Genomic DNA, 14910 nt, shown 5'->3' on the forward strand with positions numbered 1-14910 from the left:
GGGTTGGTCTGCGCTGGTGGGGATGCACGGTGGTGGCATCTCATGTGGCAGCCATTAGAGATCAGAGCTGGACTGGGTGCAGTGTCCTTTGCTGGCATTCTTTGTCTCTTGAGACAGGATCTCTTCCAGAACCTGGAGCTGGGTTAGTAGCCAGCTGGCCCCTGAGACCCTCCTCTCTGCCCCCACCGGGAGTGGAGGATGTCCTGAGTGAATGTGTGGTGCTGAGATGGGCATGGCTGGGCCAAGGCCCTAGCCTCGGTCCCGTGGGAAATGGCAAAGCCTGCCACCATACTTTGGGTGAGGCTCAGAGGGGTCATGGAGCCTTCTGGTTCATGTGAATGTTAACAATGTATGCAGAAAATGTGTCTGCCATAGCCCCCCATCCCAGCAGATGTGTATGGCTTGAAGGCTGCCCACCTACAGAGATTGCTCCCACTGTGGTTAGCTAAACCTGTATCCTTGATCCAGCTGCCGGAGCCTCCCAGGTTCTCTCTGCTAGCATCCTTTGACTCTGCATTAGTCAACAGCTCCCCTGCCCTTCCTCTTCCTTTCTCGAGGGAGGGTCTTGCCATGTAGCCCAGGCTGGCCTGCGACTGGATATGGTACTTACACACTCTCCAGCTGAGCCTGCTTCAACAGCAGTCTCTTAGGAGAGGGCGCCTGCTGGACCACAGCGATGAGTTTTTAATGAGCCAGGCGTCCAGAAAATGTCTCTCTTTAGGAAAAGCCAGGAACTGCCAGGCCATAAATAAATAATGTTTGTCTCACTTACTTTTAAGTGGAAATCTGTGGAGCAGGGACTCTCAAACCTGCTGCAGGTTAAAAGTACCTGGGGAATTAAGAAAGTCCTGCTCTCCAGGCCACCTGCCACATCAACGACATCAGAGTCTCTGGGGTGAGATCCAGGCATCAATAATTGTTAAGTGTCCCCTGTGGACTCCAGCGTGCAGACATATTTGAGAAGCGGGGTCTCTCTGAGAGATCTTGAGTTCACTGGCTTTGGGAAGGTAAGCAGCAATTTCATAGTCCCTAATTAGCGCCGTTCGCTATTTCTAGCTCCGCTCAGGATGAACCAAGTCCCTGAACAGCGACACAGCTTTTCCACACAGCTGATCCTGGGGAGACCACAATCTAGAAAATAATTCATCAAACAGCAGCGAGGATTGAGAACTTCGGGTGTGCCAGGCACGGTGCCCAGCGTTGCTTTCTTATTGGTGTATTTCATTATCAGAGTGGCCCAAGGGAGTCTAGGGAGCCGAATGGTGTGGCCAAGGTCAAACTCAGCAATGATTTGCAGAGTGGAGACATGATGCCGGCAGGGAACAAAACAGAGTCCGTGTAATAGGAGTGCGCATTTTAGTAGGAAAGGCAGCTGAGCGGTCACACGTATACCATGTTCGTGGAGAGAAGTATGGGAAGGAAAACCCAAACCAAACACGGGAAGGACATGGGGCGAGTGGTCCGGGGCAGCAGCTAGCACAAGGGTGCATCCGAGTACAGATTGGGTTGTCATGGGGCTCATGTGGTCACCTGGGAGAACGTCAGAGACCCTGACCTCTGAGCAGAAGTCTCACCTTTCTGCCATTTTCTCCTAACCCAAAGGAGGCAGCAAGCTTGCTTTGCCCCCACCTGCCAGTCTTCTGCTCAGGCCCCTCACTGACATGCAGTAATTAGGCTCTGGGAACATCTGGGGGGAGGAGGGAAGTAACGCTGACTGAGCATTTGCTCGGCACCGAAAGGATTTGACAGCAGCAGTTGACAGCTCATTTCCTGAGGATCCCAGCACTCAAGAGGCCGAGGCAGGAGGATGATGAGTTGGAGGCTTGTTTAGGCTACATAAGTGCAATTTATAGGAGCCTGATCCCTCAGCTGTCAGTTTTACAGTAGGGGGAAGCAGGTAGCCAGCCCTGAGGGTAGATTTTAGCTGTTTTAGCTCAGCTTCCCCACTACGCCATCTACAGGGTGGTTGCTCACTTAGCCTGCGAGTGAGAAGCACAGACTTTAAGCAAAAGGAATGGTGGCTATGCCCCAGATTGCCTGTTTGAAATTCTTGCTAAATGATAGTCCCAAACCAAAGTTAATGCCAGAAATTGATCACCAGTTAAGAGAGCTGTTCAGAAGCCAAAACCCACAGGACACAGGCAGTGCTTCTGTTCAAGTGAGGGCCCTGCAATCTCGGCACTGCGGAGTGCTGTAGACTCCCATGTGCTGGACTGCGGCACTACAATGTGCCAGTTGAGTCCTCTAGGCTGCTGACCTGTCTTCAGTCAGCCCTGCTGCCAGACTCTGAATTTTACCAAACACCATCACCCCCAACTCAGAAAGACAGAAACTATCATTCCCAAAGCACTTTTGAGCAGCTAGAGCAATAACGAGGACACGTTGGCGGGTGCTGACCATGGGCTGGCCACCGCTCTCAGCTCTCCCTGCTCTCTTTCATCCCTCCATCGCTGCTGCCCTTGCTCTGCAGAGGAGGCAGCTGAGGTCACAGTAGCAACATCACAAGTCTCTCATTAACCGTAGTGCTGGAGGCTAGGGCAGAAACAGGATTCCCAGAGCTCCCTGACCAGCTAGTGTAGCCAATCCGTGAGCCCCAGATTCAGAGTCCCTGTCTCAAAAAATAAGGTGGAGTGAGATAGAAGACACTCGGTGTTAATGTACATGTATGTATGCTTGCATGCGTGCACACCATGCATGCCCTAATCATCACCATCGTAAACAAACATGCCTCCCCAAACCCAGCCTTGTTTCGGGATATTTGTTTACACTGTGTGAAGAGGTGTCGCTGTGATTGGTTTAATAAAAAGGTGAACAGCCAATAGCTAGGCAGGAGAGGTTAGCTGGGACTTCTGGAAAGAGAGGAACTCGGGGATAAATCTAGCTGCAAAAGAGATGCCAGCGAGACACAGAGGGAAGTATATATGGAATGGAGGAGAGGCAGAGGGCCACGTGGCAGAACATAGGTTAGTAGAAGCAGGTTAATTAAAGTTATAAAAGCTAGGTGGCAACAAGCCAAAGCTAAAAGTCATAACTCATAATTAATAATAGGTCTATGTGTCATTATTTGGGGAGCTGGCTGTCCAAAGAAAGTCTAAGAGAAAGGGCCAGGTGGGACCAGGTTTGGGAATCTTTTAAAAATACCAAATTGTGAATATAAAATTAGGTATGAAAATGAATGTTTATTTTGAATCAAAGAAGTAATGGCAACAAATTACAGAAAAGTTGGCAGATACTGCAAACATCACAGAATTCATGAAAATCACATTTCCACTAATTAGCCGCTTGGCAAATGGCAGGTAGCAAATGTGTGCACATAATTTTTAATTATCTTTTCTATGGGAATTTTGTAATATAATTTCCCACAGAAAGAATTTAAAGCAGCGCTCGGAAGATAATTGAAAAGATAATATGGTCTCTTCCTCCATTATGGATGAGACTACAGTATGGTTGCAATTGAAGACACCTCTCAGGTTCAAAACTAGATACTGGTAGATCTTAGACATGTGCAGGACGATTATCAAATATGGGGTAAATATGAAATATCCTTTTGCCTATGAATTGTAAGATTTGGGGGCATTTTGGAGACTACTGACACCCACTTGTAGTCCCATGAGCTGAGTCACCGGGTGCTGAGTCACCGGGTTGGCCTTGTTCCTTTGTTTAATGACCTCAGTGAGTTGATTCAGTGTGTCAGAGTGTTTGAGGAGGAACTTAATTGGTTAAGTGTTGGCAGTAACTGTAGAGAGAGGTAACAGAAATCCGTGTAAACACATCCCACTAACTCAGCTAAATGGATTCCTAACTCTGCCTTGCCTTGGGCTCCAGCAAATGCCTGGCTTCGGGAATTTCTTCCAGTGTAGAAGGTAACTGTGTGTGGGTGTGTGGCCACAAGGTTAGCTTTCACAAACTCCATGGTGAGGAAAAGAGCGAGAGGAGTGGGCAGAGAGGATAGGGAAGCTCTTGTGAGAATTTCTAAGCTAGGAAGGAATGTGAAGATGTATTCTGGAACTTTGAAGTCAGCCACAGGTTCCAGGGGCTTACATGTGGAGACAAATTATCTAGAGGTCTGGTCACCTGGAGGGTTTCCTCAGAGATTGAGGGGTGGGGGCGACTTCAGAAAAGCTGTCATAATTTTGAAAGGGAATTCCTCCCTCCTCACACCAGAAGGTTGGAGAGATTTTGGACACCAGAACATTCTCCCTGGTTACCCCCCTTCCTCCTTGGTCCCTCTAGGTTCCTTTATCAAGGGCCTAAACCCTGGCATCACTTTCAGAGAACAATGAGAATCACATTCTGCCCCCCCCCCCCCCCCCCCCCCCCCCCCCACCCCCCCCCCCCCCCCCCCCCCCCCCGAACAGGCAGAGTTCACTCTGCACCTTGCTCCTCCACCAGATGCAATGCGTCTGCAAGGATTTGGCTCCTCAAAAGAAGCCAGAACCAGGGAGCCAAAGACATGGAGCTGTGCTGGTCATTTAGGGGAGGGGATGGGACTAAGCAGGAGTGGGGGGGTGGTTACAGGAGAGGATTTGTGTTTATGAGACTCCTGCACTCTGATCCTGACTCCTGGCGCTGATGGTTCCAAAGGAGAACAGCAATCACGGTTTCATGGTTAACCAACAGCACGGTCAAAGAGTTGGGCAGCCCAACCGTAATAGACACAGCTGGTGAGGAGGGTTGTCACTTACTCATTTTTACCCTCCACCTTTCTTTTCCTTTGGAGTCAAGGTCTGTCCCTGAACTGACTCAGCCAGGCTAGCTGGTCGGATGCCCCAGCATTTTTGTCTCTGCCTCTCTGGTGCCAAGACGGTAAGAGTGTGCCACCATGCTTGGCTTTTAACTCAGGACTTTATGCATGTGGGTTCATCAGGAACTTCATTAAACCAATTTCTCAACGCCCTGATTGAAAAAAAGTCAAAATTCCTTGCAAATCCTAGTGAATGCCCCTGCTTTGCTGGAGGCCTGACTCTCCTCGGTTTACTGTGTAAAAGTTTTCGGCATGGTTATTTTTCCCCTGGCAGGACTTGGCTCCCATCAATAGTGCATTGGCTATTCCCCTGCCAGATAGAAGGGTCCTCAGATGCTGCAAATCTGTGTTGAGAACACCTGCTTTGGCTCTGGGTTCAAATCCTGTGCCAGCAACTCGTTTCTGGTGACTGACAGAAATGCTCTTAGTCTCTGGGTAGCCTGGGTCCCTCATGGGCACAGCAGACTGCAGTTCCTGTGTCGCTGGCTGCCATCAGGACTAGCGGGAAACAGAAGCCCCCCAGTCACTTAGGACTCCTTTCTCAGGTCTATTTTGATGGGTTCCTCTATTTTGCTTGTTATGTTGTATTCAAGCTTCTTGACCGGTCTCAACTACTGACCCTCTCTTCCCCTCTCCTCTCCCCATACAGTCTTCTCTCCTCTCCCCATGGACCCTATATCTCCACAGAGGTCATCCACCACCTTTGCTCTTTGCACACTGTAATTTCCCCTGCCTGGAAGGCAGCTCCCTCTCTGTGCTTACCTAAATCCTTAGAACCCATAAAGGTCACTTCAAGGGCCAGGTCCTCAGGGTGCTCATCACATAGGGGAAAATGGACTATCTACTATGTATGTGTGATGTTGACACTCCCACGAGTTATCTGCCCACTTTGTCTGCTAGGACTGTAGTCTAGACTCTGTCTTAGGAGCTCACCTGCCCTGCATTGGACAGAGCAACAGACAACGGAAACCGTGGTTGCGGTTGCTTGTCTTCAGTCTAAGCCCACTATGAAGTGCTTAACGTAGGGCTGTGGAGAAGGCACAGAGTAAAACAGCTGGCTCTGTTAGGAGAATGCCATCTAGAGGTGCACCAGAGGGCTCTCGGTGGGACACTGAGGGCCCAGAATCCCAGTAGGGGGAGCTTGTGACATGAGGGAGAGGGACATGTTTGGCTCGTGAAAGGGGTCACCATGGATGCCAAGGACCCTGGGTAGTCTGAGGATGCTGAGTACCTGGGGTGGATGGTGAAGAAGTGAAAGTTTAATACTTGCCTGGTGAGGGGTTCCTCGGAGAATGTGAATCCTGAACACCAAACACACACTGCTTAGAGGTGGGAAGCTGTGTCCCTGCCATAACCTGGTGGCCTCGCACAGACCCAGCATGCCAAGTACTATGCTTGGAAATATCTGGAGGGAGGGGTTTGTACTTTAGGACAGACGCCTCAGAGTCAATTTCATATCACCATTCTCGAGGTCCCTAAGACTGGGAAAGTCTCAGCCATTTGAGGCCTCAATTTTCTCCTCTGTAAAATGGGGCTAATAATACGGGCCCTTCCTGTACTATTGGGAACCAAATGGAAATAAAGGGCGAGGGACAGTTGCATGTACTGGGGGCCATGACCATCACATCACAGCACAAATTCTCAACTGGCTTCTTTAAATGCACTGAACATAACTCACTACCTTCTGAAGGGGCAAGATTTGGAGCATTGGCTAAAATCTAGATCTTAGTGCAGCTCTGGGAAACGCTGGGGAGGAGCACAGGAGAAGGGCCCATAGTCTCTGTCTCCTTGGCCTGGGAGCTGGGCCTGGCAACTCCTCTGCTCTCTGTCTCCTTACCTGTCAGACAATCTGCTGACATTTTTCTCTGCTCAGAGCATCTCTGCTGGTCCCCATTGCTAGATGTGACAAGTGGATAATAAATGTGTGTGTAAATAGGGCACACTGGATGTAGACTATGCTGTGCTCTGTTTATGGCCTTTAAAAAAAAAGAAACGTGTGTGTGTGTGTGTGTGTGTGTGTGTGAGAGAGAGAGAGAGAGAGAGAGAGAGAGAGAGAGAGAGAGAGAGAAAGGCAACATGATCTTTTTTTTTCTTGCATTCTATGTAATGGTCTACAGGTGTAGGAAGGCCAGAGAACAGCTTTGAAAAGTCAGTTCTTCCTACTATGTGGGACCCTAACAAACTCGGTTTGTTAAGTCTGACAACAAACCACCTCTATGTTGTCACCCTGTGTAGAGTATTTTAACCTTTTCTTGCCTGGAGCTCCTGTCTCTACTCAGGAATATAAAACTTGGACTCCAGCCACCCCTTCAAATAGTTCCTCTCCCGAGGAACCCCATAGAAGGACACTTGGTCAAGCTGGGATGGGCAGAAGCAGTATCTTTGTCCCAAGTTCCCGAGGCCCAGCTTCTAGCTTATTTCCCTCCTTCAGTTTTCTTTCTGTGTCCCTGGGTCTTTCCCATCCAAAGTAAGATCTTGGAGGAGCTCTGACTTACTGCCTACCCCCTCCAGGCATGGTACAGAGCACTCTGTTTAGCGCTGTAATCCTATACGGTTGATGCTGTTTGCCTTTGATAGGTTAGGAAAGGCAGGCCAGAGAAGGTTCACAGTCCGTCCAATTGCATGGGGTTCCTAAGGAATGGAACTGGGGCATATATCTTCTCAGCTGCTTCGGCATTAAACTTCCAGGATCCTCCCCAGCAAAACCCAAGGAAATCCTCTCTCTTGTGTACAGTGGGCTGACATGAAGGTCTCATATACATCATCAGGCCAAGGGCAGAGGGGGTCAAAAAGGGTGAGTGTGGCCCTGCGGGGATGAGGTGAAATACTCACGATCTAGATGATAAAAGACAAGGGCTGTGACTCCTACAGCAAGGACAAAAAGGTTTCTTGAAAAATACAACCTCCGCCTTCTGGTAAATACCCAAGGGATCTTTCTTGGGCTGCAACCTTCCCTTTCATAGCAAAAGGAAAAGTTACACTGTAAGGATCTCCAAAATGTAAATGGCTGGCACCAGCCCCTCTTCTTTTTTGACGTCTAGAGTAGGTTTTGGGAGTAGGTGTGTGTGTGGGGGGGGGGTTGGAAATGAGAGAGGAGAGAGCAAGGTATGGATGCAGGCACTAAGGTGGGGTGTTGGGAGTTATGTCCCAGCTGGAGAATGCATGTCGCAGGGAAGTTTGTCTTTATGCTATCTGGGCACGTGTAGACCTGACCTCATCAGGCCTCGCTCTGTGGTCCCACAGCTCAGAATCTGCAATCTCCACTGAACCTTGCTCCCGACTCTTCCAGACATCCAAGGTTCCTGAGGACCCTATACATGTGCACTGGGACTTCAGGGAAGTCTCACTTAACAGAGCAGGTGAATCAAGCGGGCCCGAGCTGGATGGAGGGACACCTCACAGACCTTGCAGTACAGAGGGGCATAGAGGGCACTGGTGGCCTGTTGGCAAAGCCAGCTGTGGGTCTGTAACAAGAACAGGTGCCCCACATTTAGCAATGTGATTAAGTACAAACCATGTAGATCTAATCTGTTTAAGCCAGAGCCACATCTGAGAACAGCTATTGTTCAAAAGCATAATTCCGCAAAGAACAGATGGTAGGCAAAGCTTTGGTAGCCGTTAAGGGAGTGGGGCAAAGTTCTGGCCACACGAGGGTTAAGAAAAAAAGACTTTGTCTCAAACCCCGTCGCTCGAAATATCTTTCAAATGTCCTCATTCAATTTCCGGCCTTGGTACATAACACCCCAGGAACAGAATTTAATTCGCTATGACTGAATGGCTTCCTTCACTTGCCGGACTTTCTGAATTTTAGTTTATTATGGCGCAAGCCCACAGGTAGGAACAGGGAACCTTAAATTACATTTGGCAGCTTGGACTAGAAACCAATTTGAAGTTAAAAGAGAAAGTCCAATAATTCCTAAAGAGAGTTGTTTTTGTTTTGCTGTTCCTTGCTGCCCTCCACAAAGCTGACTCTGCCATTACCTGAGGCAAGTTACATTTTGGAGTGTTAGGAGCTATGCAAGATGGCCACCATGTTGGCATCTCTCTTTAACTCTTTCTCTTTCCCTCCTGTCCCCTCCCCTCATTTCCTTTTCTAGAAGTCTCTGAGTACATAGCTGAGTTCAGAGTTTTTACCTGGCTGTGACAGCCATGTATCTATGCAACAAGAGTTGATCAAGAGTCCCGAGCATTATTTGTGAATGTTCTTGTTAGGGTTCTGACCTGCTGGGTCTCTGGCAGGACTCACTGGAGGCATCAGACACCTGTCACAGAGATAATGTTCTCTACAGAGCTTGGAGCCAAGGGTCACTGTCTGGAGCCCTGCTTAAGACGTGGCTTTAGCCACACTTTTAAACCAGGCATCTTCCCTAAACATAGTCTGGGAGCAGGAAGCACACAGGACTGGCAATGGCTTCCTGGTTAAAACACCACAAACTAAAGCAACAACAACAAAAAAGCCAAGATGGATATTGCTGAAATGGAAACCTGTTTTCTTTTTCTGTTGTGATACTGAGGGTAAAATCCAGGACCTGAGCATGCTAGGGCCAGAGTGCTTTCCCATCAAGCTAGACACCAGCCTGAAAACATTTACACTTTTGAGGACGGTATAAAGAAAGCGAAGCAACAAGCCCCAGAACTTGAATTTAGAATATATGAAGCCTCTCCAAGTTCTAAATTAATATTAATAATATAACCCAATTAAAATAGGCGAAGATCCCTAGATACACAGAGACATGTAAAAGGCTTGTATGTACATCAAGGAGGCTCAGCACCATTAACCATGGATGGATTCAAGTTAAAACCACAGTGAAATCCCACTCACACTTGCTGGAGGACTAGGAAAAATGAAGTTTGAGGTCATAGAGAGAACAAACCCTCACACCTTATCTATGGGCTACAATGTTGCAATGGAGTCTGATAGGACAGTTCCTCCAGCAGAAACACATGATCCAATGATGTCTCTCTATAAAACATGTCCATAGGAGAACGTGCACGTGAGCGCCCACACCGGTATTACTTAAAATAGCCCCAAAAGAAAGAACCCAGATGTCTATCAATGGAGGGTTATGAGACAGCTCTGATATAGATTATTATTAGATAACAAAGACAAACGAAGCTCTCATATCTGCTTTACCACTGAATAAATCTGATGGCACTCTGCTGAATGCAAGGAGTTTGACCCAAAAGGTCAAAGGGTCATATATCATATGGCTAAGTGAAATATCCAGCAAGGTCGACTCTGGATACAGAAACGTGTGGCTGCTTAGAGTAGGTGATGGGAACTTGGGGAAGGAGGTGGCAACCGGGGAACACAGTTATTTTGGGGGGCAATGAAATGTTCTAAAATAAATTCTAGCAATAGATACATGAGTAATTCTAAAAGTCATTCAATTATATGGGGAATAGTATACTATGTTTAAAAAAGTTTACAGACAAATTTGAAGTACAGTCCTATTGCAAGGAAGGACCAGAACAGGTGGCTTTCTACCAATCTGCTATGTGCTGGAGCAGGGAGTGCTGGTTCCTCTGTGGGAATCTATGTTCTCAGGGTCTGGGTCTCAGTAAGTTTCCAGTGGGGACAATGAAGCAGAGAAAGCAGTGTGACGGAACCTGAAGCCACTGCTTGCTCTGATCGGTCACTGCCAGTGTCCACTGCCTGCTCTCACTGGTCACTGCCGGTGTCTATTCTCATGATTTGGCCCAAAGCCTACTCATTATTAAGGACTCTGGCTACAATCCCACATGTAACCTTCAAACTAGAACCAGCCTTTAGCCAAACTGCAAAAGTGTTAACATTTAGGGCCTCCTGGGCCTCCCTATTCATAAACCTAATACTTCCTCCTCACCCCACTGCAACAAGTTCACTCCAAGGTGTTCTCGCTCATTCCCACCCTTCCACATGCCTTTGTACCCTAGAAGAGAAACACACACCTCACCTCACTCCCAATTCACCATGAGTGGTAGAAAGTCCGGTGTCTAAGACTCAAGAGTCACAGCTAAGCAGCAGCCACTATCTGTTGAGAACTTTCCAGATGCCTGACAAGACTGAAGATTTCACACATCATCTGGTGTCTCCCTCGGTCCAGTAAGCGGACGGAGTCTGGGGATGGAGCCAGCCACAGGCAGGCTCACGGAGGTACCCACTAACACCTGCTTACTCTACCTGAGAGAGCTGCCCTGCTTCCTGGCAGGGGTTGTGGGGGCGGGGAACCGTGGAACTTGTTCAGTTCCCTCAGAAGCTGAAGCAGGACTGCCACTCTGGGTGGGCGGGGAGGTAAGGCTTATACCAGTGAACATGGCTGCGGGTCAGTTTTCCCAGGCTCCTGGGCCAGAGTAGACATAGCTATTCTCTTTGGCTAACTGAAGGATTCGGATTAAACAGGTTCCCTTCCCCCCGCCCCCCATAATGAATACAGTTTCAGTGAACTTACTTTTGTGACAAATTTCCTGAACGCTCACTGGGAAAACTCATTCTCACGAAGCCATGCATAGTCTCACCCCTACGATTTGGGGAATTTTGAAGCTTAACAAAAATACAAACATCAATTGCCATTAACATCTTGGAGTTTCTATTTGTAGTCTATTTTAAAGATTTTGGTATGTGTCTGAGTGTATGTCATGTGCATGCAGGTGGCAGGGGCTGGGGTCCCCTGGAAAGTCAGCCAGTGCTCTTAACTACCAAGCCCTCTCTTCAGCTCCTGTAGCCTGTTTTTAATGTATATTTCTTATTTTTTTTTCCTCAGGTGCTATGATCATATCCCCTATACAGTTCTGTGTATTTGTATTTTTTTTTTTTTCTTTCCAAGACAGGGTTTCCCTGTGTAGCCCTGGCTGTCCTGGAACTCAATCTGTAGACCAGGCTGGCTTCAAATGCACAGGAGATCCACCTGCCTCTTCCTCCTGAGTGCTGGGATTTAAGGCATGCGCCTCCACCGCCTGGCCTGTGCACTGCTTTTTAAATTAGGTGTGTGCATGTGGTGCCCATGCCATGGTGCTCCTGTGGGGCTCAGAAGACAACTTCGTGGGCTGTGTTCTCATCTCCCTTCACCTGGGCTTCAGGGAGCCAGCCCTGCTCCAACTGGGCAAGAAGTTTCTCGCTCTGAGCCATCTGGCTAGTCACTGTCTTACCTTTTAAGCTCATCACTATATAAGGCTTTTCTCTGTGATTCTAAACACCTTTAACACCATTGAAAACAGTCATGAGACACACCATTGTGGGGATAAACATGATTTCTTGAAGTTTAGAGTTTTCACGTATCCGTTTTCCTTAAAACAGTAATGTCGGCCAACACCTGTACTGTGCGTGTCTAGGGGCTAAAGTGTTGCAGACGGCCATGCAACTTTATTCTACTTCAGAGGGAGCTTAAATTGTACTGAGGTAGAACACGAGAGATCTGAGAACGGTGCCCCTGAGCCTCAAGAAAGAGACTGTTCCTCTTCTAGCTACATCTTCTACATCTTTGTGGACAAGTTTTAAAAATGTGGGTTAAATGGCTAAATAATTATGTAAATGGGTACCTAGTTGTGTGGTTCACAGGCCAGAGGGGCCCAGTGGCCATGAGGCTGGGCCTTTGGCCTATTCTCTTTATGCACATTTTAATTAGCGGTGTAGGTGAAGCCCTAGGAGGCAGGTGAAGTCCTTAAATATATTATGAAGCTGTGAAGGACAGAGTTGGATGATAGAATAAAGATTCACAAAGATCTCTCTGAGCCAAGAAGATGAGCTCTGTCAGGAGCAAAGGTCACAACCTGTGCTTGAGCTTAAAAGCAAAATCAAAATCAAAAAACCCAACCACATAAATTTAAAATAGAGAATATGGAACTAACAAATTAATTGGCCAACAGCCCACTGTGAGCCCTTAGGATGACACACTGGCAAAGAACCCACAGGAGCAGGGGTGGGGTGTCGTTTACAGAGCAGAGACTTCACACTCACTCTGGGCTGATGAAATCACCTAGGGTCTATTCTTCACGGAACTTCAGAAAGGTTCCGACAGGAAGAGGGGGGTCAACGAGAGGGCAGGTAGGATGGTGTGGGCCCTGGGCAGGGCAGTCAGCTGAAAATGACCAACAGTGGAGCAGGGACTGAACGTGTGTCCTCTGTAGCCACCTCTGCTGGGCTTGGAAGTCAGACTGCCTGGGTGACTGCTGTGCCTCAGTGTCCCCATCTGCCTATTACAGACAATCTGAGGGACGAGTCATTTAATGACAGCAAGCATCGAGTAACGAGACAGAGGGGCTCCAGACTTGCAGGGCTGTGGGAGCGACAGGGTAGGGGAGGTTAAATAGTTAAAAGCTGTCCTGAGGATAAGTTAAGCATCATCTGGAGATGCTGGTACATGAGTCGACCAGCATTTCCTGAGCACGTTTTGTGGGTCAGATTCTATGCTAAATACCAGAAAAATGGGCATGAATGAGATGTGTCCTTAATCCAAGGGTTCCCTGGGGGATCTGGAAGAGGCAAACAGGCCACTCAAGAGTGTGGATAAGAGGAGGGGGTGAGGAGGGCGACTGACTGACTCCTGGAGAACTCGATGACTGGGGACATCTGAGACTCTGTAGGGGTGAATGGTAGTTTATGTGGGCGTGAGGGAACAGTGTGTGGGACCGGAGCTGTCACTGCTTACGGCATTTCCAGGGGCACAATGACAAGTTGGTGTTGTCACTCTGGGTGAGGTGGGGGACTGCAAATTGTGCTCGAGAAAGCGCTGGTATCCAACTCAGCTTACGATCCTGATTTAGATGGGAGCCATTAAAGTCAGAGAAGGCATAGTTCCCACCCTGGGAACCTTCTGTTTTAGACTGCTGTCCCCAACGGTCCAACACAGCAAAGGCTGAATAAAAAAGACCATGTTTCAGCTGCTGACAGTTAGACAGCGAAGGAAAATCTTGAAAGTGGCCAGAGGGAAAAAAGCACATGACATACAGGGACTAGCAGCAGGAAGGGAAAACATCTCATCTTTTTGTAAAAACAGTGACAGAAAGCAGAGAGAGGGCGTTCTTAACGACGGACAAAAACATGTGAATCTTGGATCCAGGGAACATAAACTTTTGTTTCAGTAATAAAGAACTTGCCACCCGCCAGCCTTGTACTCTATGGGATGCTTCTCAGCATCATCGGCAGGTTGAGTGTTCCTGAACTCTGAACCTTTTGTGCTCATCATAGCAGCGGGGAGCCCAGATTGACAGGTGAGTGCCAGGTGGGTGTTCACAGAAGGGAGGTCAGAGAAGGAGCCATGGATTCTCTTGAACCATTTAGTCAGCTGTTTGCTCCCCAGGGACAATCCACCCCCAGGCATACTTGAGAAGCTGAGCTTGGGTTTGAGGAGGCAGCAGCAATGTATAGATGCTGTGTACCATTTGAGCATGACCAAACAGCAGACTGGTTGGTAAGCAGCCGGTACCGCACGCCCCTTTCTCCCTTGCTTAGCCAAAGGTGAATCCTGGCAAGCAAGGCAACTTCAGGACCTTACCTCAGGACTCTGAAGAGCTTAGTCCTGACTGATCACTGCTTGTGGTAGAGTAATTGTGAAATACCCCCTGGAGATTGGTGGGGTTGCTTTTGGAAGAGCCTGGGTGTAGTGGGCAGAGAAGGACACCACGAGGCTGAGGTACCTGTTCCCAGGACTTCTACAGTGAAAGGGAGCAAGGTGGCCCTGAAAGCCCAGAAAATTAGTTTTCCAAGTTTGCCTGAGCATCCAGACACTTACTCTTCAGGACAGCCTCGGTTCTAATCCCTTCAGTCATATTTTTCCTCTTTAAAAAGGATATTTCATAGTCTTTTAAATACATCTTTTTGGCTCCATTGATTTGGAATAACATGTTTAATAGCTTAAGAAGAAAGTAACCTTCTCCGCCGGCTGGTCCCTTAGCAAGATGTCCTTTTACATGTCCATTTTCCCATGGCCTCTGTGGGTGTCTGGGTCCCTCAGTATGATGGGCCCTAGTCCTTTGTGGGGTCCTGGGCGGGTCTTCCCCATCCTCTGCACTGTTTTCCCAGCAGAGACCATCTGGGATGTAAGCAAGCACTGAGACCCCAGAAAGTGCTCTCCTAATTGCAAAGACGCTGTTAAAGCCACCAATGTGACCATTCTTCCTCCTAGGTTCAGTTTCAAGGGTTTATGTTGGAAGGAAGACACTTTCTGGGCATCTTTTTGGGAAGATGG

At 48.2% G+C, this 14910-nt stretch overlaps 1 protein-coding gene across 3 annotated transcripts in view; it reads right to left on the reverse strand.

Annotated features, from left to right (window-relative positions):
• Nucleotides 1-14910, reverse strand: part of Mapk4 (mitogen-activated protein kinase 4) — a 264113-nt gene that overhangs the window by 19449 nt on the left and 229754 nt on the right. The window lies entirely within an intron of this gene.

Source organism: Alexandromys fortis, unplaced genomic scaffold, assembly GCF_014885135.2.
Source record: "Alexandromys fortis isolate MF-2015 unplaced genomic scaffold, M_Fortis_MF-2015_v1.1 scaffold_71, whole genome shotgun sequence".
In the NCBI taxonomy this organism is placed as follows: domain Eukaryota; kingdom Metazoa; phylum Chordata; class Mammalia; order Rodentia; family Cricetidae; genus Alexandromys; species Alexandromys fortis.